This window comes from Giraffa tippelskirchi, chromosome X (genome assembly GCF_054371585.1).
Source record: "Giraffa tippelskirchi isolate mGirTip1 chromosome X, T2T-mGirTip1v1.2.pri, whole genome shotgun sequence".
Taxonomy (NCBI): domain Eukaryota; kingdom Metazoa; phylum Chordata; class Mammalia; order Artiodactyla; family Giraffidae; genus Giraffa; species Giraffa tippelskirchi.
The window spans coordinates 90,319,295-90,341,522 of NC_137289.1; positions in this window are offsets into that span (position 1 = coordinate 90,319,295).

Here is a 22,228-nt window from a genome sequence, read left to right on the forward strand (position 1 = left end):
CTGAGATGAGTTCCATGATCCCTATTTTACAGAAGAGGGAAAACTAAGGCTCAAGGGAAAGTGACTCATCTGAGGTCATGGAGCTGATTGATGGTAGAAGCAGGATTTGGCCCCAGACTGCTCTGTCTCCTAAGCCTGTGCCCAGTTTCCTATACCATACTGACTCACCACATTTCCAGTCCCTCTTCTTGCTTACTTGCTTATTTACTTCATTCTTGGTTAAAAGCTGGTTCATGCCTGGAAAGCAGCAACCTTCAGGATGGCCAGGACTCCACTCTTCACTCACAGTCCTCTGAGGGGTTTCTAGGCCTGGGGAAGTTCATCTATGTCCCTGGCCACATCCCAGCTAAAGTCACCCACCATCAATCCCAGAACCAGCCTCAGATTCCACAGCTAACATGCCCAGTGCCCCTCGGGAGGTGAGCCCAGGTTGGGGGCTGATGAGGTGGGGGATAGGGCAGATGAAGCTATGCTACCAGACTTGGGAAGCCTGGGAAGACAGCAGCAGCTCCTGAGTGTGCCAACACCTCATCCCGGGTGGGGAGGGCACAGAGGAAAGAAGAGAGGACTCTGTGTCTAGGCCTGCTCCACACACTGGTCACCGCTGGTCATGGTGCAGCCTTTCTGCCTCAACCTGCCTACTGGAGCCTCAGTAGCAGGGCTGGGCCTATTCCATGCCGCAGCCAGGGCCAATGACTCCAGGATCCCACCTCCTGCCCAACCCTAGCAGGGCCTCTTATGTAGTGATTCATGCCCCCTAAGGTAGGGAAAATTACTCCCCAGGGAAGCTGAAAAGGAAGTCAGGATCTGTGGGGGATGTGGACCCTCTCTTATCCAAGCTCACTAGCCTAGTGACAGTCACACAGCTTCCCAAGCCTCCCAGATCAGTGTCACTGAACACAGAACACACACACCCCTCAGGGTTAAAGTCCACCAGGGTTTCCTGAGCACTGATCCTGTGATTGCCTCTGAGCTGAGATCCAAAGAGGAATCCTTCCAAGCCCTGCCTTCAAGAATCTCCAAGCAGATGGAAATCTGTATGTAGGGGCCTTTTGAACCCAGGGGTGCCGAAAAACATCTGCAGGAGGCCTCAGGTATCATAACAGCCCCCCAGAGAGCTATAGAACTCAGCTTCCCACACCCATGGGAGGCATGGAGTTATGGATTTCAGAGCCATAGAGTTCACTGCTTATCAATTGTATCTCCTTGGTCAAATCGCTTCCCCTGTGTGCTTCAGTTAACTCTTCTGTAACCTGGAGATCATCTCTCCTTCATGGAACTGTGCTGAGCGGGGAGTGAGATAATACACAGAAAGGTCTCAACCATCACAGCCAGCCCACCATGGCGCTTACTAAATGGAAACTGTTATTCCTCCACAGAGCCTCCCACAGAGACACCTTCATTCCCAGTCACACATGTTCTCACCCGTTCACACATGCTTTATGTGCCACACATACATTTTTTAGCTCTTCTCATATTCTCACACATGTACATATTCATACATGACTCACTGTCTTCCTTGCTTATCGATTCACACAGCGCCAGCTGACAGGCCTGGTTCCTACCCCCATGGGACATAGAGTCTAGCCTCCACATTTTCTCATGGGATTGTCCTGTCCATGTGCATGAACACTCACACCCCTTCTTATTACTGTGGCCCTTGTCCTTGAGCTTTCCTTGTCTTCTTTGTACTCTGAGACAAGAGAAGTGAACTTCTTCACCTAAAGCCACACAGCCAGGGAGAAGAAGAGTCAGGATTCAAACCTGGGCCATAGAGCTGCGTAACTTGAGCTTAGACACATGACTCTACTCAGATACCCCAGGGCCCTGGAAAGGAATATATGTCAAAGTGTGGACCTTGTACAGTGAAGGGTCAGAGGGTAGGAAGCCTGCCCTGAGGCTTGGGGTGACGCCAGCTGGGACTACTCCATGAGGCTAGAAGCCCTCTCCCCTGTCTACAGTCATCTCTGGCCTACCCTAATCCTCCTGTCTGTCCCCTTGAAGACCCACAGCCTCTGCCTGCACCCTCTTCACAGATATACACAACTGATCCCTACAGGGAGAGGATGAGTTGTGTTTCTTGAACCCCATCTGTATGCCAGGTACTGTAGCTGGGCACTCTCACCCTTGGTGCTATGCTATCTTTGTTTAATTCTCACAACATCCCTGAGATTGATACTGATAGGCCTATTTTAGAGAAGAGAAAACTGAGGCTCCAGGCTCAATCAGGCTGCATCTGCTGCCCCTACCACCCTCAGCCTGCAGAGCCCTCTCTTACCCAGCCAACTTCTTTGTCCCACTAGCCACTTCTCTCCTGGTCTTCCTCTGCCTTCACTGCCCTCTGGCAGAGACCACCTGGGGTCTGTGTTGAGCTCAGGCTGTCCTCCCTCCCCAGTGAACACCTTGCGTTTCCCGTCACTCTATCTCTGGGTCAGGCTCAGGGCAAGCCCAGGGTGGGAGCCATTCTACTCTTCCTCACACCCCTCTCCTGGCTGCACCACACCCCAGACCAAGCCCCAGGTGGGTAAGCCCTGCTAGTCTAGTTTCACTGTAGCCATGGCAATTCCCAGTGGCTGGGGAAAGAGGGGGTGGTCCAAAAGCCAAGAGTTCAACCAGACGTTCAATCCCTGGTCCCTGCCCCAGCCTCAAGCCTGGTTTATGGGTGTGTGCACTGAGATTACCTTGATCTTCCAGGTGTCAGCCTGGCTCCACATCATGCTGTTGGCAGGATGACACCAGAGATAAGAGACCTTCTTTTCCTGAGATGGGCCTGCCCTCTCCCTCCCTCTCTTGTTATCCTCTCCTTGCACCTCGTTACCCTACCTTGAACTCCTAGAAATCTGTCCAAAGCCCTTGGGCCTACACAGGCAAATGACCTTCCCCTATGCCTGAAAAGAGCCTAGAACAGGGGATCTGAGGGCCAGCGCATGACTATGGGTGGCACTGCAGGTAGCACAGGCTCTGGACTGCAGCTGGGACCCTTGGCTCCTTAGATGCCTCATCTTTGCATATCGTTGAGCCCCTGTGTGTCACTGACCTGGGTTCAGCTTACTCTAACAGTCCCTCCTGTCCTTGCTTTCTGGCCCCAGGGAGGGCAGCTATGGGGGAAACTCTGCAGCACTCCAGCCTGGCCCACCTGTCATTCCCTCACTCCAGTTACCTGGGGAATGTACAAAGAGGGGCTGGGCCATTCATCACTCTCAGGGGCTCAGGAATTCAGGGTGGGGAGCAGCCATTGTCCCCATCTGTCACTAACCCCAGCTTAGTCCCCATCACAGAGAACTAGTAAGCCCAGAGGAGGACGATGCTGGCTATAGAAATGGCATCTTTGCCCAGTCCTGCTCCTGGCTCCTTAGAGAACACACTGGACTTGTCAGGCCCCATAAACACAGGGAATAAAATTCCCTTGGAGGAACACCCAAAGCAGAGCAAATATTTGAACAACCTGAGGAACCGAGGGAAGAGGCAGTGCTTCCTTCTCTCTCCAGCCCTCCTAGTTCTGACCCCTCACTAGCCTATGAACTAACTGCCTATCTCCCAACCTACCATAAAGGTTAAAGGGTCAGCAATATGTAATCATAGTTTTTCAGTGAAGTAAAAAAAAAAATGGTTAAAGGGTCAGGTCTGGGCTTTCTTGACTGGTAAACCCAAGCCTACTGGTAGAAAGGTCATGAGCCCATGGGCCATCCTGAGGCTAGATAAGGGACTGGACACAACTGGCCAGATAACCAAAGGCAAATGTATGGCCCCAGGCCCACCACCCTCCAGCTGCCCCTGAGCCAACCAAGCTAGGATCTCTGACATTGAAACCTCCCTTCCCCACTCTCTACTTAGTACAGCTTGGTTTAGAGACCTTCCTTCTCATCTTTAATCATCAAGACCCCAGTGCCCAAGCTCAATGTACCTCCCAGGGAAGGTCCAATTTCTTTCTAAGCCTTTAGTCTCCCGACCGACCTCCTCCACCCCACCCCTGCCATACCTCCACCTCCCAAGTGCTGACCAAATTGGGGCTGGGTGAGGCCTCAGTTGACAAACTACCCAGAATCTTCCTCACAATGAAGCCACCCCCTCCTCAGAGAAACATAAATCTCCCTGGCCTGGCTTGTTTTTCTTTCACAGCTGCTCTCCTGGACACAAAGCAGAGACTATGGCAGCCCCAGGCTTTAGCCAGGAGAGCTGGAGATGGGGGTGGGGATGTGGAGAGGGAAAGAATTTTTTCCTCCTTGGGTTGGTGTTCATGGCGGGGGTGGGGAAGTCAGGAAGCTCTGGGGCTTCTGAACTAAGAGTGTCTCAGGGGATTAGGGCTCTATAGGCAGCGGAGAAAGGAGGAGGGAATTTCAGAGGAGGGGGAATGAGACCTTAGGCAGGTTGTTCAATCACAGAGGTAGTCTCTAAGGAAATCTCCTCTCCCTAGTAGCCGCCCTATTTCTCAATCTCTGTCGACCCCCAGTGGCCAGCCCAGTATTTGCAGTACTGGGCTTGGCCCCCAACAGCTTGAAGGAAGATGGAGGATACTGCCAGCTTCAGGTGCTGGCCTGGGCTGAGCTAAGCCAGGAACCCCTTTATTCTCTTCCCCCTCCTCTAAGTACTAGAGATTCAATCTATCCAGGCCTACCATAGCACTCGCCTCCTCTGGGCAGCCTTCCTAGAAGCCCAGAGCCCGCGGATCTGTTCTCTCCTTTGATCTCCATATCCTGATTGTGTGCCTCTGATCAGCGCTTGGATTTCCAATATTACTGTGTATCTGAGCTCTCCCACTACATGCTAACCTGGGGCAGAAATCACTGACTGCTTTTCCTTTATCTTCTGCATCAAAGCCAAGCATCAGGACGGGCATGCAGTGGGTGCACAATAAATGCTAATGGTGTTGGTGATGATGATGTTGGTGATGGTGGTGACAGGTACCATCTACGAGCACCTACTACATTCCAGGTACTTTGTATCTATTCTCTCATCCAAAGTCATTTTATATTCCAATGAGAAAACTGGCATTCCCAGAAGTTAAGTGACCCAAACAGCATCTTATGCCTAGTATTTGACAGGCCCTGAAGTTTGATGCAGATCTCTCTGGCTCAAAGCTACAGGTGCCTCCATCTCCTACATACTAGACACTGCCTTTACTCCTGGAAGGGACACAGGGATGACTATGATGCAGTCCCTGACAACATGGCATGGTGTGGGCAGAGCAAAGATTGTAACTCTGTGGAGCATGGAGAAACTGGCTTTGCATCTATCCTCCTTGTTCTCTCTCTTAGAGCGCTTCTCCAGTTTGCTCATTTGGCAGAAGGACAGTCAGCTCAGCCAAGATGGGCAGTCTCTCAGGTCCTGTCACCTAAGGAGGCTGGAGCCAACTAGTAGACTCCTATAGACAATGGACACCCGAAAAAGTGAAGAATCCAGGCCTGCAGATAGAGGGCCCATCAGAGGTTGCTATCTGTAAAATAGACCTTATTAGGAACAAACATGGGTCAGTCAGTCCACAAACACTGCTGGGCCTCCCCTGGGAGCCTACAAGGTGCTAGAATCTGATAGCAAACCATCCCAGGTCTACACACACCATTGAGTAGAGGGCCCATCAACCTGAACCTTACTCTTGTCTGTGGCCTCCCTGAGCCATTTTGCCTTTCTCCAGCCTGGTGAGGTTGGAAATCAAGGCACTCTATCCTCTCCCCTTGCCCACGTAAGCCACTCACCTGAGACTCTCTTTCAGTCACTTAGTTCTTAGTAGTCCTTGGTGTGAAGAATACCTGCCCAGATTGAAAAGGAAAAGAACCTATTGTGGGAGTCTGAGGTGATTCAACCCCTCTCGCTTACCTGCACCCACCACTGGGGTTCTCCCAAGGCCTTGGCTTGGAGTTGACAGCTCTGGAAAGCAGACAGCCTATTCCATTTCCCAGGCACGTTCTCCAAGGTGCAGAGCTTGCAGGTGTCTTCCAAGGGCACTTCATGAAGGGATTATGACTAAAGTGGATTGGCAACACCTGCTTTTAAAATGGTCCAAACTGAAATGACTAGAGCCAGGCAACAAGGTACAGGTTTCTATGACTCTGATTGCCCATTTTCCTCACGTTAGAGCAGAATAGAACTGCTTCCTGCAGGAAATCTCAGCCCTACCAGAAGAGCCTCCCAGGGCTCACTTCTGGGCAGAAGCACAGTGGTCTTCCTCTAGAAGCAGACATGCCCTTGCAAGGCAACCCACCCACCCCTTGTCTACTTGGCACCCATATTCATCTCTAAACCATACTTAATCTCCAGAGAAAGATAATAACAAGGTCATATTTCTGCCAACATAATACAACTATCCTGCCTACCACCCAAAGTACACTGACCCCTTCTGCAGAGGAGGAAATAAAGTTCTTGAAAGCTATTTACTCTTTTCCTTGATATCCCATAAGTTAAATACTATGATAGGAAGTTAACAATACTTAAATACTGATACCCGTATTTCCCTTTGCCTCTCTCTTATAAGAATACTTGTCATTGAATTTAGAATGTACCCAGATAATCCAGGATGATCTCCTCATCTCAGGATCATTAAACTTAATCACACTTACAAAGACAGGTCTTTTTTCCAAATAAGACAATATTCATAGGTTCTAAGTATTAGGGCATGGACATGGGTGGTGGCCACATTCAGCCCAGTACAGTGAATAAAGGGGTGGAAGGAATGCAGTAAGGAACAAGACAGAGAGAAGGTGCTAGAAGGGGCTGTCATGCTGTGTTTGTCTCAGGCACCATCATAAACATTTTTTGAGTAATTACCATATACCAAGCTCCATGCTAGGCCCTTTGTGTATATTATCTCATTAAAGTGGTCCAACCCTCTGGTTGTTACTATTATTATCCCCATTTGCCAATAAGGAAGCTGCGGTACAGAGAAGTCAAGCAACTTGCCCACACTCACAGAACAAGGAAGTGGTGGTGCCTGCTTACTAGCTGTGTGACTTTAAATACAGTATCCCTAACCACATCCATCAGCTTCTCCCTCAAACAGGCCTGTGAACTGGAATTCATGGTGTTGCAGTTGTTTTAGAAGCATCCTGATACGACTGTTGCGAGCCAGGCTTTGAGATCAGTTAGGCTTGGGTTTCAATTCCGTTTCTGACCCATTACTTCTGTGACTTCCCTAAGCTTCTGTTGGCCCTATGATGAATTGGGGAGAAACCATTAATTCGCTCACAAGTGCCTATCATGTACTGAGAAAATATCACTTACCTATCAGGGTGCTGTGCAGCTTGAACTAGTTGATGAATATAAACCCCTGGCCCATATCACATGCTTGCCAAAAAGTGGCTATTATTATTGTGGAGTTGCAGTTGTTGGGCTTCCTAGGTAGCTCAGTTGGTAAAGAACCCGCCTGCAATGCAGAAGACCCTGATTTGATTCCTGGGTCAGGAAGATCCCCTGGAGAAGGGATAGGCTACCCACTCCAGTATTCTTGGGCTTCCCTGGTGGCTCAGATGGTAAATAATCTGCCTGCAATGTAGGAGACCTGGATTGGATCCCTGGGTTTGGAAGACCCCCTGGAGGAGGGCATGGAAACCCACTCCAGTATTCTTGCCTGGAGAATCCCCAGGGACAGAGGAGCCTGGGGTGGCAAAGAGTCAGACATGACAGAGCAACTAAGTACAGCACAGTTACAGTTGTTAGAGAGAGAGAGGGAAAGGGGAAAACAACCAGGAGGTGTTCCATTTGGAATGAGACCAGATGGAGTCCCCAAGACCTAGACTGATTCAAACGCCAGGGAGGCATTGGCATAGGCAGGCCAGAGAAAGGCTAGAATCCTTGGCCAGGTCAGCGAAAGAAGGTTCTGCCAGCAGGGCCTTAGGTTGTAATCTCAGGCTGAATTTATGTAAGGCGAACACAAGAGGGCGTGCGCCCCTCATGATGGGGTAGTTCAGAGATTCCCAAATCCTGGGCTCCTGCTCCTTGTTTTCACCTCTAGGGCAGCCAGTCCTAGCTGAGACTGAAAAGGAGGCTGAGGGAGGGAGGAGATATAAGAGATGAACAGGTTCCTCTCTGAGGCACAAAAGAGAAGATACCAGTGTCGACCCCCTGAAGAAAGTAAAAGGGGAAATAGAACAGACTCAGCAGATTTGAGGATTGGGTTGGGGGGTAGAAGAAGTCACAATATAGGGATCAGAATGACCTCTTAGCCTGGGCACCAGGCAAGTAAAGAGCATCAGTCTGTTACTCTCTGTCTTTCTCTCTGTCTCTCTCTCTTACACACACAGGGGTTATGAGGGAGTCCCAGATTTAGAGAAAGAAGCCTGAGTGAGGCATGAGACTGTCCAGCCAGGAACGTTTGGGGTCAGACATGATCTCAGTCTTCATGTAATGATTACAAAAAATAAAGACAGTAAACCTTGGTGTCTCTAAAGGGTCAGTTGATGGAAAAGGTTAACTTGATATCTCTAGTGAGATAGCGCCAATGACATCAAGCCAATCCCAAAGTTAGGAATCTCAAAGCCTGAACAAGATAGTTTAAACTTCAGAGTAATGGGAGAGCAAGAGATAATAGCAAGGTGCACCATTCTTGGCATTAGGCACATTCACTACACATTTGCTGGCAGTGTGACCTTGGGCAAGCTACATAAACTCTCTGAGTCTGCTTCATCTTTCAAATAGGAATAATAATAGTAGTACTACTAGGTAAGAGGTAAGATACTGGGTATGGAAGTGTCTGGCACACAAAAGGTGCCTAGAAAATGTTGGTTCTATAGCTATTCATAAGGGTGTCTGAAGAACCAACTGAAGTGGGAAACTTTGGGGACCTTGAGGCAGGTTGCCCTACCTGGGGGCAGCAGCTTACTATCAGGAGATGAAACCTGTGTAAGATTGGACCTGGTCTAGAGAATCTTTAGGAAACTTCCACTCCTGACACTCCATGGTCTGTCAGTCAGCAAAAGCAATATGTAGGGCATTGTGGGAGATACAGAAAGATTCAAGTCAAATCTCAGCTCAATTGTCATTTCCTCAGAGAAATTTCTCCAACCATTCAGATGAAATTAGTGCCATTCCCCCAACCCTTTTCGTCATCTTACCTTGTCATCATCTTACCTTTTTTTATTTTCTTCATAAGTTATCAGTCTAAAATGACTATTTTTTCTCATGTGTTGATTTTATGGCATGCACACACAAATAAGCTCAGTAAAATGTGTTGCTGTGACGTATAAGAAATGAACCCTGACATCAAAGAGCTTATGAGACCACTATGGGAGTAGTTGAGGGCTCATGTGTCAAGATCAAGGGCTCACTTCTAGCCAAGAGACATGAGTTTCAGTAGTTGCTGGGTCTTAACTGGGGCTTTGAAGGATGAACATTAGAAAAAGTGGAGATAAGTGAGGAGAGAGGAGTCAATGAATGATAACAGAAAGCACAGTTCTCACATGCTGAGCACCACACATTACCAGACCTGGTTCCCAGTCCAGCAACAGACCATTGAACAAGCCAGAGGAGGTTCTGCTTCTGAAACAGTGCTCACATCCCAGTGAAAGAAGACAGGACATGTTCAGATAGTAATCAACACTACAGAGAAGATAACACAGGGTAATGGGATGGAACAAGATGGAGATAGAGGTGAGAGAAGTTCCTTCAGAAGTGGACATCACAACATCATGGGGCTTTTGAGGAGCCCATGTCTGAGCTGAGATCAGAATGATTAAAAAATCCAGACACCCAAAATCTAGTCCATCCTTCTACACATGGTAATTCCCTCTATGTTCAGCCCTTGACACATCTTCTCTTTCTCCGCTCTCCTCTGATCTTTCCCCAGAGTCTTCTTTGCTTTCTTTGATCACTCTCTATTCTACTACAAATCAGTCCCAACTTTCAAAGTCTCTTTCAATTTTCCTTTAGTCATTACTACCAGTTCAACAAACCAAAGGCCCCAAATGAAGTCAGAAAACCCAAGAAGCTTTTTAGACAGGGGGAGAGAATGAGGAAAGACAGTGAATCCTTAAGTCTCATTTTTCCCTTGTCACCCTGGTGAAGTTGAGAAAAGAAATAGCAACCTGACAGGAATGCTGTGGGGGTTATCCTACTTAGTACATAACATGTGCTCAGAACATGTTAATTCTCTTCTTCCTTGATGGTTTAAAGCATGAAGTGTCTGATCTTAATACATGTTCATTGTAGAATGTATGGAAAACACTGTAAGTAGAAGAAAAGAAAAATAATAACAATCACCTTCACAAAACCCCACAACTCAAAGTTAACAACCTGTTGACTTTTTGGTGTATTTCTTTCCAGGATCTTTTCTAGATTTCTTCTTTTTAAAAACAACTCTTTTGAGATATCATTTAAACCATAAAGTTTACCCTTTTAAAGTTCACAATATAATGTTTTTTAGCATAGTTCCCAAAGCTGTGTGATCATCACTATCTAATTTTAGAACATTTAATCACCCAAAAAAGAAACTTTGTACCCATTAGTAGTCACTCCCATTCACCTCCAACTCACCTCCAGGCCCAAGGGGCCATTAATATACTTTCTGTCTCTATAGATTTGCCTACTCTGAGCATTTCATAAAAATGAAGTCATACAATTTATGACCTTTTGTGTCTGGCTTCACTTAGAATGATTTCAGTGTTCATTCAAATTGTAGCATGTATCAGTACTTCATTCTTTTTTATAGCCAGATAATATTCTTTATATGGATATGCCACATTTTGTTTATCCAATCTTCAGTCGGTATGTGCTTATGTTATTTTCATTTTTGGCTATTATGAATAATGTTGCTATGAACATTCATATACCAGTTTTTGTGCGAACATATTTTCATTTCTCTTGGATATATACCTAGGAGTGGATCTGCTAGGTCATATGGTAACTCTAACATTTTGAAAAACTACCACACCATCAACATTTCTTTCTTCATAGTTATGGTGATGCTGTAACACAACCACCTGTACTAGCTTTCTGAGACTTAATTTGATTTTCCCTAGTTTCTTAGCGAAGTATTTTTTCAAATGCCCTTTAGAAACACATTCAGTTCAATAAAGCATGGGATAAGCCCTGGGACTCTAAACATGAAGCAAAGCTGGTCACTGCAATCAAGCATCCCACAATCCAGTGGGAGAAGCAGACTCATCAAGTTAAATCCCATGTGATCTGTGCTATAGAAGGGCAATGTACTAAATTCTGAGACAGCACAGGGGAAAGAGGACAAAACTGTTACTGTGGGGTGGTAGGGAAGGCCTCCTAGGGAAGATGACATTTGCAGACTCTGGGAAGATGAGTGTGGGTTCATCAGGGAGATGAGAAGAGGTAGAGAGGGAAGAGAAGGAGGGGAAAGTCAAGCAGAAGCAACAAAGTGTGCAAAAGCATGGAAGCATGAAAGAATATGGCACCCAAGATGTTGCAAAAAGATTGCTATGACTAGAGTCTCAGGTACTTTAAGGAAAAGAGCAGTAATGATGCTGGTAATGAAGGTTGGGGCCAGATCTTAAAGAGTTTTGAATGATATGTAAAGAATTTATAATTTAACATGTATCACTAGGGGGAGACTTAGGGTTTGAGGCCAGGAGTGGACAGGATTAGAATTGCAGAGTTTAAAAAGTACTTTTGAAGTCAAAATATTACACATGCATATGGTTAAAAATCAAAGACCAGGAGTGTCAATATAACAACCAACCATCCCTTGGCCCATCCTTTCCTGTGCTAGACCTTCTCCTTTAATGGTTTCTCCTGGTAATTAGTTCCTGCATTTATTCCTATTTATATAATAAGCTGCTATTTCTCTTTTTTCTTCCAGTTTTATTGAGATATAACTGACATGCAGTATTGTATAAGTAGGTAGCCTTTACACTTTGTAGATAGTTTCCTTCATCATGCAAAGGCTTTTTAGTTTGATGTAGTCCCATTGGTTTATTTTTGCTTTCATTTTTCTTGCTTGGGAAGACATCCAAAAAATATTGCTAAGACCAATGTCAAAGAGTGTATTGCCTATGTTTTCTTCTAGGAATTTCATAGTGCTGAGCATTACATTTATCCTTTGATTCCATTGTGAGTTAATTTTTGTATATGGTGTGAAAAAGTAGTCCAGTTTGATTTTTTTGCAAGTAGTTGTCCAGTTTTCCCAGCACCATTGATTAAAGAGGGTGTCTTTTCCCCATTGTATATTCTTGCCTCCTTTGTCATAGATTGATTGTAAATGCGGGTTCATTTTCTATTCTATTCCATTTATCTATGTAACTGTTTCTGTGCCAGTATCATATTGGTTTTGGTTACTATAGCTTTGTAGCAGAGTTTGAAGTCAGGGAGCATGATGCTTCCAGCTCTGTTCTTTCCCAGGATTGTTTTGGCTATTAGAGGTTTTTTGTGTTTCCATGCAAATTTTAGAATTATTTCTTCTAGCTCTCTGAAAAATGCCATTGATATTTTGAAAGAGATGGCATAGAATCTATAGATTTCCTTGGGGAGTATGGTCATCTTAACAATATTAATTCTCCCAATCCATGAGCTCAGTATCTCTCTCCATCTGTCTGTGTCATCTTCAATTTCTTTCATCAATGTCTTATATTGTTCTAAGTACAGGTTTTTCACTTCCTTAGTTAGATTTATTCCTAGATATTTTATTCGTTTTGATGGGATTGTTTTCTCAATTTCTATTTCTGATGATTCATTGCTAGTGTATAGAAATGTGACAGAATTCTATGTGTTAATTTTGTATCCTACAGCGTTATGAATTCATTGATGAGCACTAGTAGTTTTTGGTGGCATCTTTAGGATTTTCATGTAGAGTATCATCATGTGCAAATAGTGACTGTTTTACTTCTTCCTTTTCAATTTGGATCACTTTTATATCTTTTTCTTGTCTGATTGCTGTGGCTAGGACTTCAAATACTATGTTGAATGAAAGTTATGAGAGTAGAATTTAATTTTTTTAAATTATTTAAAAAATAAACTGACAAACAAAAAAATGGTGAGAGTGGGCATCCTTGTCTTGATCTGGATCACAGAGGAAATGCTTTCAGCTTTTTATCATTGAGTATGCTGTTGCCTATAGACTTGTTATATATGGCCTTTATTATATTGATGTGTGTTCCCTCTTTTACCCACTATGTTGAGTTTTTATCATAAATGGATGTTGAATTTTGTGAAATACTTTTTCTGCACCTATTGAGATAATCATATATTTTTATTCTTCAATTTTTAATGTGGTATATCATATTGATTGATTTGTGGATGTTGAACCTGGGATAAATACCACTTGATCATGGTTTATAATCATTTAAATGTATTGTTGAATTTGGTTTGTAACATTTTGTAGAGGATATTTGTATCTGTGTTCATCAGAGACTGGCCTGTAATTTTCCTTTTTGTGTGTGGTATCTTTGTTAGGTTTTGGTATCAGGGCAATGCTGGCCTCATAGTATGAGTTTGGAAGGGTTCCTTCCTCTGCAATGTTTTGAAATATTTTGAGAAAGGTAGGAGTTAACTCTTCTCTAAATGTTTGGTGGGATTCACCTGTGACGCCATCTGGTCATAGATTTCTTTGTTGGTAATTTTTTTTTTTTTTTTTTGCTGTTGGTGTTTTGTTTGTTTGTTTTTAATGGTTCAATTTCATTCCTGGGAATCAGTCTGTTCATATATTATGTTTCTTCTTGACTCAGTCTTGAGGAAATATATATTTCTAGAAATTCATCCATTTCTTCTAGGTTGTCCATTGTGTTGCTGTTTATTGTTGTTTAGTCACTAAATCATGTCCAACTCTTTTGCAACCCCATGGACTGCAGCCCTCCAGTCTACTCTTTCCATGAGATTTCCCAGGCAAGAATACTGGAGTGGGTTGCCATTTCCTTCTCCAGGGGATTGTCCCAACCCAGGGACTTAACCCGCATCTCCTGCATTGGCAGGTGCATTCTTTACAGTCTGAGCAACCAGGGAAGCCCTGTCTATTTGATTGGTGTATAATTTTTTATAGAAATCTCTTATGATCTTTTGTATTTCTGTGGTGTCAGGTGTAACTCTTTTTTATTTTTGTTTTTATTTATTTCGGCCTTCTCTTTTTTCTTGATGTTTCTGGATAAAAGTTTATTAATTTTTAAAATCTTTTCAAAAAACTGACTCTTAGTTTCATTGATCTTTTATGTTTTTTATTCTCTATTTTATTTATTTTTGCTCTAATCTTTATTATTTGTTTCCTTCTACTAAATGTGGTTTTGTTTTGTTTTAATTTTCTTTTTATTTATTTATTTAATTGGAGGCTAATTACTTTACAATATTGCAGTGGTTTTTGCCATACACTGACTTGAATCAGTCATGGGTATACATGTGTCCCCCATCCTGAACCCCTTCCCACCTCTCTCTCCATCCCGTCCCTCTGGGTTGTCCCAGTGCACTGGCTTTGAGTGCCTTGTTTCATGCATCGAACTTGGACTGGTGATATATTTCACATATGGTAATATACATGTCTCAGTGCTGTTCTCTCAAATCATCCCACCCTCACCATCTCCCACAGAGTCCAAAAGTCTTTTCTTTATATCTGTGTCTCTTTTGCTCACATGTAGGGCCATCGTTACCATCTTTCTAAATTCCATATATATGCGTTAATATTCTGTATTGGTGTTTTTCTTTCTGACTTACTTCACTCTGTATGATAGGCTCCAGTTTCATCCACCTCATTAGAACTGATTCAAATGCATTCTTTTTAATAGCTGAGTACATATACATATATTCCATTATGTATATGTATCACAGCTTTCTTATCCATTAGTCTGCTGGTGGACATCTAGGTTGCTTCCAGGTCCTAGCTATTGTAAACAGTGCTGCAATGAACATTGGGATACACATGTCTCTTTCAATTCTGGTTTCCTCAGTGTGTATGCCCAGCAGTGGGATTGCTGGGTCATATGGCAGTCTTATTTCCAGTTTTCTAATGAATCTCCACACTGTTCTCCATAGTGATTGTACTAGTTTGCATTCCCACCAACAGGGTTCCCTTTGAGGGTTCCCTTTTCTCTGCACCCTTTCCAGCATTTATTGTTTGTAGATTTTTTGATAGCAGCCATTCTAACCGGCATGAGATGGTACCTCATTGTGGGTTTGATTTGCATTTCTCTGATAATGAGTGATGTTGAGCATCTTTTCATGTGTTTGTTAGCCATCTGTATGTCTTTTTGGGGAAAATGCCTGTTTAGCTCTTTAGCCCATTTTTTTTTATTGGATCATTTATTTTTCTAGTACTGAGTTGCATGAGCTGCTTGTATATTTTTGAGATTAATTCTTTGTCAGTTGCTTCGTTTGCTATTATTTTTCTCCCATTCTGAAGGCTGGCTTTTCACCTTCCTTATAGTTTCCTTCGTTATGCAAAAGCGTTTAAGTTTAATTAGGTCCCATTTGTTTATATTTTGCTTTTATTTCCATTACTCTGGGAGGTGCGTCATAGCGGATCCTGCTGTGATTTATGTCAGAGACTGTTTTGCCTATGTTTTCCTCTAGGAGTTTTTTTTTTTTTTTTTTTTTTATAGTTTCTGGTCTTATGTTTAGATCTTTAATCCATTTTGAGTTTATTTTTGTGTATGGTGTTAGAAAGTGTTCTAGTTTCATTCTTTTACAAGTGGTTGACCAGTTTTCCCAGCACCACTTGTTAAAGAGATTGTCTTTTCTCCATTGTATATTCTTGCCTTCTTTGTCAAAGATAAGGTGTCCGTAGGTGCGTGGATTTATCTCTGGGCTTTCTATTTTGTTCCATTGATCTATATTTCTGTCTTTGTGCCGGTACCATACTCTTTTGATGACTGTAGCTTTGTAGTACAGTCTGAAGTCAGGCAGGTTGATTCCTCAAGTTCCATTCTTCTTTCTCAAGATTGCTTTTGCTTCGAGGGTTTTTATATTTCCATACAAATTGTGACATTATTTGTTCTAGTTCTGTGAAAAATACTGTTGGTAGCTTGATAGGGATTGCACTGAATCTATAGATTGCTTTGAGTAGTATAATCATTTTCACTATATTGATTCTTCCAATCCATGAACACGGTATATTTCTCCATCTATTTGTGTCATCTTTGATTTCTTTCCTTGCATGAAATATTCTCTTGATATCTCCAATTTTCTTGAAGAGATATCTGGTCTTTCCCATTCTATTCTTTTCCTCTATTTCTTTGCATTGTTCATATAAGAAGGTCTTATTATCTCTCCCTGCTATTCTTTGGAACTCTGCATTCAGTTGGGTATATCTTTTCCTTTGTCCCTTGCCTTTCACTGCTCTTCTTTCCTCAGCTATTTGTAAAGCCTCCTCAGACAACCACTTTGCCTTCTTGCATTTCTTTTTCTTTGGGATGGTTTTGGTCACTGTCTCCTGTAACAAATGTCATGAACCTCCATCCATAGTTCTTCAGGCACTTTATCTACCAGATCTAATCCCTTGAATCTATTTGTCACCTTCCCTATATAATCAAAAAGATTTGATTCAGGTCATACCTGAATGGCCTAGTGATTTTCCCTACTTTCTTCAATTTCATCCTTTGTAGAAGATTCAATAATGCTCACCCACAGCTATCCAATCCTAATCCCTAGAAAAAAAAAAGCTCTCTGCAGATTAATTAAGTAAAGAATCTTGAGATGAGGTGATTACCCTGGATTATCCAGGTAGGCTCTAGACACAATATGTATCCTTATAAGAGAAAGGCATAGGCAGTTTTGAGAGGTACACAGAGGAGAAAGCAATGTGGAAGCAGAGGCAGAGATTGGACTGATGAGGCTACAAGCCAAGGGATGGCAACACTTGCCTACAAGTCACCAAAAGCTAGGACAGGGACATGGCACAATTCACCCCCTGGAGCCTAAGGGAATGTGGCAACGCCAACAGTTTAAGACTTCTGTCTTCCAGAGAATAAATTTCTGTTGGTTTAAGCAACTCAGCTTGTGGTAATTTATTATGGCAGCCCTAATAAACTAGCAGACACCCCTCTACCCACTCCATGGGCTTCCTAAGTGGCACTAGTGGTAAAGAAACCACCTGCCATTGCAGGAGAAGCAAGAGATGTGCATTCAGTCCCTGGGTCAGGAAGATCCCCTGGAGGAGGTCATGACAACTCACTCCAGTATTCTTGCCTGGAGGATCCCATGGACAGAGGAGCCTGGCAGGCTATAGTCCATAGGGTTGGAAGGAGTCAGACCTGACTGAAGCAACTTAATACACATGCATGCATCCACTCCATACACTTTTTACTTCCCTTGGGCTGATTCTCTATTAACTCATCCCAGCCTCAGTAGAGGTGGCACCCCCATCAGTCAATTTCCTGGTGGTTGCCTCCCCCAGCTCCTACAGTACGTGATGAGTTGGATTGTGTCTATCAGGGCTGATGAGGAGGATTTTGGTGAATTCTTCCTGCCCATTCCCCCACGTTTAGCCAACCCACCCAACCCAGGAGCCCCTAGTGGCCCCATCATTTTATGTATATACACACACTCATAAAGGCCTGGCCTTCCATGACCTCTCATTAACCTCCTGGCACTTGACCCATGGATTATCTCCTTATTCATTCCAAAAGGCCTGCTCCTCTGTTCTCTCCTTCTCCTCATCTTTTACCTCACCAGAAACACACTTTACCAAATCCCATGCAATGAGTAACTTCCAACAGGGAGGGAGCCATAGGCTCAGCTTCATCCTCTCCCTAGAAGTAATAGTTTATCTTGTGTGTCAGCTTGACTGGGCCACAGGTTGCCCAGCTATGTGGTCAAACATTATTGTGGTGTGTCTGTGAGGGTGTGTTTGGATGATAGTAACATTTGAATCTGTAGGCTGAGTAAAGTAGATTGCCTCCCTAATGTGGGTGGGCATCGTCCAATCAGTTGAAGGCCTGAATAGACCAAAAAGGCTGCCATGCCCCCTCCCCTGCGCTATGAATAAGAGGGAACTCCTGCTCAAATGCTTGAACTGGGACATCAGTCTGTTCTGGCCTTCAGACTTGAACCGTAACACTGGCTCTTCTTGAGTTGCAAGCCTACCAGCTTTCAGAGTGGCATTTACATAATCAGTCATCCTGGTTCTCAGGCCTTTGGACTTAAACATTAGCTCTCTTGGGTCTCTACCTTGCTAATGGCAGATCTTGGGACTTTTCAGCCTTTGTAATTGTGTGACCTAATTCCTTATGATAAATCTATCTATCTATCTATCTATCTATCTATCTATCTATGATATTGGTTCTGTTTCTCCAGAGACCCCTTACTAATATACCAAGTCATCCATTTCCTCCTAGACATTGAGTCCCTTCTACCTTGGACATCCTAGGATTTAGAATCAGGAGACCTGGGTTCAGATTCTGACTCTACCACTGCTCTGCTCTGGTCACTTGGACACTTGTCCACTGATGGCCTCTGTACATTGGTCTGTAAAGATGGGAATAATATCTGCCCTGCCACCTTGGTTGGCTACTGATGCAGTCAGCCATAAGACAATGGTGGATCCATAATGATTGGTTCCATGGCGCCATCTCCCAGGGACTTGGGTCCAGATATATTCAAGTTCTAGCTACAAGGACATGATTCTGCTCTGGGTTTGGCAAGCAGGCAGTTCTGACCCTGTTCTCCAAATCAATTCACCACCACCCATCTCTCTCCCTCCATCTTTCCCTTCATCCCTCCCTCCCTCAACCTCTTCAGAGATTTTCTCAGGTCTGTCACTCAGAGTGGGCCAGGTCGTCCAGCCTCTTGACTCACAAACCTGTGAATGGAGAGCACTTCCAGGCAGCCTATTTGCATAAGCCTTTTTTGTAAGGTTGTTATTTGCTTCTGATTGCCAAGACTTCTTCCTGACTGTTTCTTATTAAAGAGACATTATTTAACACTCAAAGGGATCTGGGTCCTAGGAGCCCTGCAAGTGTTTCTAAGACTTTGTTCTTCTCATTGTTCCATCTCTCTTCCCCTTTTCTCACTTTCCTGGGCCCTCTTTTCTGTTCCTTATAAAAACTACCCTTGGCATCTGTTAAAAAAGAATAAGAAAGCCCAGATGGCCCAGGGTTGGCAGAGGAGGGAGACTCACCTTGTGGACCTCTCACTAATTACTGCTATATCTAGTCTCCCTGGACTTCATACTCACACTGGCAGGACCCAGTTAATGCTTTGGCCTATGGGGGGACCTAGAACATTTTTCTTCATTCTCTGTCCTCAGTGTAGAATGTATAGTTAAGGCTTTCCTACAGGTACATGAATAATAGGATAGAAATGACATAAAATTGCATTATCTGGCTTACAAAAGAAGCTATTCTTGAGGCTCATGCCAGTCCCATTCCAGCTCCTGGCCTGCCTGCCTCCACAATGCAGGCGCCACCCGAATGTCCATGGATCTGATAGGGCTACAGAGGCTATGTCTTACCAAAGGGCCTCTCTAGCAATTTGAGTTTCTGTATCTGGATCTGCCACTTCCCCAGATCAGTAACTCCAGAAGTGTCTTCTTTCTAGGAGAGAACATACCCACAGATGGAGTGTCTGAATGCAACATAGTAACCCATCATTCATATATTTGGCATACATTTGGCAGACAGAGATGCTTTTCTTACATTTCTTTCCTTTTTCTTTCTTTCATCTCTCTCCTCATTGCCATCTTTCTCCTCAGTATTGACCTTGTTTCTTGCATCTCACCCACAGGAGCAGAATCATTCCTACTTCTGCCTGCTGATGGCCCAGTGCTTGGGTGACAAAGCCTTTCCAAGTGTCTTCCCTTGCCTTCAGTGGGTGACTCAGTTCAGATGGTTGGCTTGCACCCCTTTCTCTAGAGTCACAGCTCTGCCCTGTTCAGCTGATATTACCAGTCATTTGCTCAAAAGCATGGGCTGAGCTCCCATCAGACCAGGCCCAGGCTAAGTGCTGGGAACTTGAGGAACTGAGTCTCAGTTCCTGCGTTTTAACAATCCACAGTTGAGAAGACAGGCACACAAACAGGCCAGCATCATGTGAAGGGAGCACGGAGCACACACCCCAGTGTAGGGTTGGGAGGAAGAACAAAGAAGGCTTACAGGAGGAAATGAATTCTGACTTGAGATCTGAGTAAGGAATAAGAGTTAACCAGGGAAAGGGGAAGAGAAAGGGCTCTCCAGGCAGAAGGACCTGCATGATCAGAGCCTAGGAAATAAATGAAAGCATGACATATTCCAGGAACTGCAAGAGGTCAAGCATGGCCAGAGCAAAAAACATAAGGGAAAGTAGTGACAGAGGATGAGGCACATGTGCAGGGGCCAGTTATGGGATAGTTCGTATGCCACACCAGAAACCTGAGATTTTATCCTGAAGGCTTGAGGGAACCACAGAAGGGCCAACCTCATGAATCCTTGATTTTGATCCTTAGGCAGAGAAGGTGAGTGTCCCAGAGTTGCACACCTAGCTCACATGGCACAATAGCCTAGAGATGAAACACTGAGGCTCTGGAACCAGACTGCCTGTATTATAAACACTGTTCTGTCCCTTCATACATAAATGATCTTGGACAGGTTCTTAAATCTCTATAGACCTCAATTTCTTCATCTTTAAAATGGGGATAATTATAGTACCAACCTCACAGTTCAGTTGTAAGGATGAAATGAAATAATACATGTAAAGTACCAAATGCCTATGAAGTACTCGATGCATAGTAGCTATGAGTTTTTATTAACACACATGAATATACTCTCAATATATGCCAGACACTGTTCTAATTATTAACTAAATATTACCTCAGTTAACCCTCACAACAACTCTGTGACAGTTGACTAAAAGGAGCTAAAAAAGCCTCTGGGAAAATAAAACTGATAAGGTCAGAAGTTGGCCTGAAATTGAACAAAGTTCCTTCCCATGAGGATGGAAAGTCAGAAGCAGTGCAATAGTCCCCTCAGAACAGAAGGTTCTGGCTGGACTGGCATGATGCCTCTGTGTGTGTGTGTGTGTGTGTGTGTGTGTGTGTGTGTGTGTGTATGTGTGCATGTCTGGGAATGGGGGTGTGATGAGAGACAGTGCCATGTACCAGGCCAATCCCCTTCAGCTGCAGAGCCAGCTTGGCCTGTAAATAACAGAACAGCTGTGAAGACTTTTAAGCTCTGGAAAGAAGAGGCCCCTTCACTCTGTAATCTTGCTGGGCCTCACCCAAGTGAGAGGTGAAAGCATGTCACTAGCCCTGTCCCCTGTCAATGTGGTCTGTTTAGAAGGCCTGATTTGGGACCTGTCCGGACCAATACCTCATTCAGCCTGAAGAGTACTGCCCTCCTGTCTCCTTCCTCTACATAGCCCTCAGCTGGCCAGAGGCCCAGGTCCCCTCCCTTCCCTTTCCCAGATAGGCTGCCTCCTTCCCTTACAGGGCAAGTAGTTGAAGACAAGGACATTCCCTGGGCCCTGCAAGGGGCACGCAAAGCATCATCCAACATAAGCCTTGTCACCTCTGTTAGCAGGACTGACCATGTGCGTGATTTACTGCTGGGTGAGGGCTACAGGGTGGTCTGTGTCTGGGCCCAGGTCCAGGGCTCCAGCCCTCCTTCAGCCCCACTGGCTCCCAGACAAGCAGTTCATCCAGTATCCACATTCTGAAGGGGTATAAGAGCCAGCTGGCCTCTGCTATTGCCCTGTGACTGACGTGCCCACCACACAATCTAATGCTAGCAGAGGCACAACATGACACACCACAACCCAGGGTTGTATAACCCCATACATGAGAAAGGACAGGATGCATGTGAGAGACTCCTGTGCATTTATGCAGGGGTATGTGTCTCTCTGTGTGTGCACCTGTGTATCTTTGTGTCTGGGATTGTTTTTCTGTGCCACAGTGTGGACATGTGCTTGTGTTGCCCTGCATCTCCATGCATGACTGTTATCAGCGTATTTTTTCTTTCTTTTTTTTTTTCTTAAGTATAATTGATTCACAGTGTTGTGCTAGTTTCAGGTGTACAGCAAAGTGACTCACACACACACATATATATGAATATATATTCCTTTTCAGATTCTTTTCCGTTATAGGTTATTATAAGATATTGAGTACAGTTCCCTTTGCTATACCAAGTAGGGCCTTGTTTTTATCTATTTTTTTAAAAAAAATAAATATAGTAGTATGTATCTCTAATCCCAAATTCCTAATTCATTCCTTCTCCCTTTCCCTGTTGGTAACCATAACATTATTTTCTATGTGTGTGAGTCTGTTTCTGTTTTGTAAATAAGTCCATTTGTATCATTTTTTTTAAGATTCCACAAATAATGGATATATGATATTAATTTTTCCCTTTCTGACTTACTTCACTCTGTATGACAATGTCTAAGTCCATTC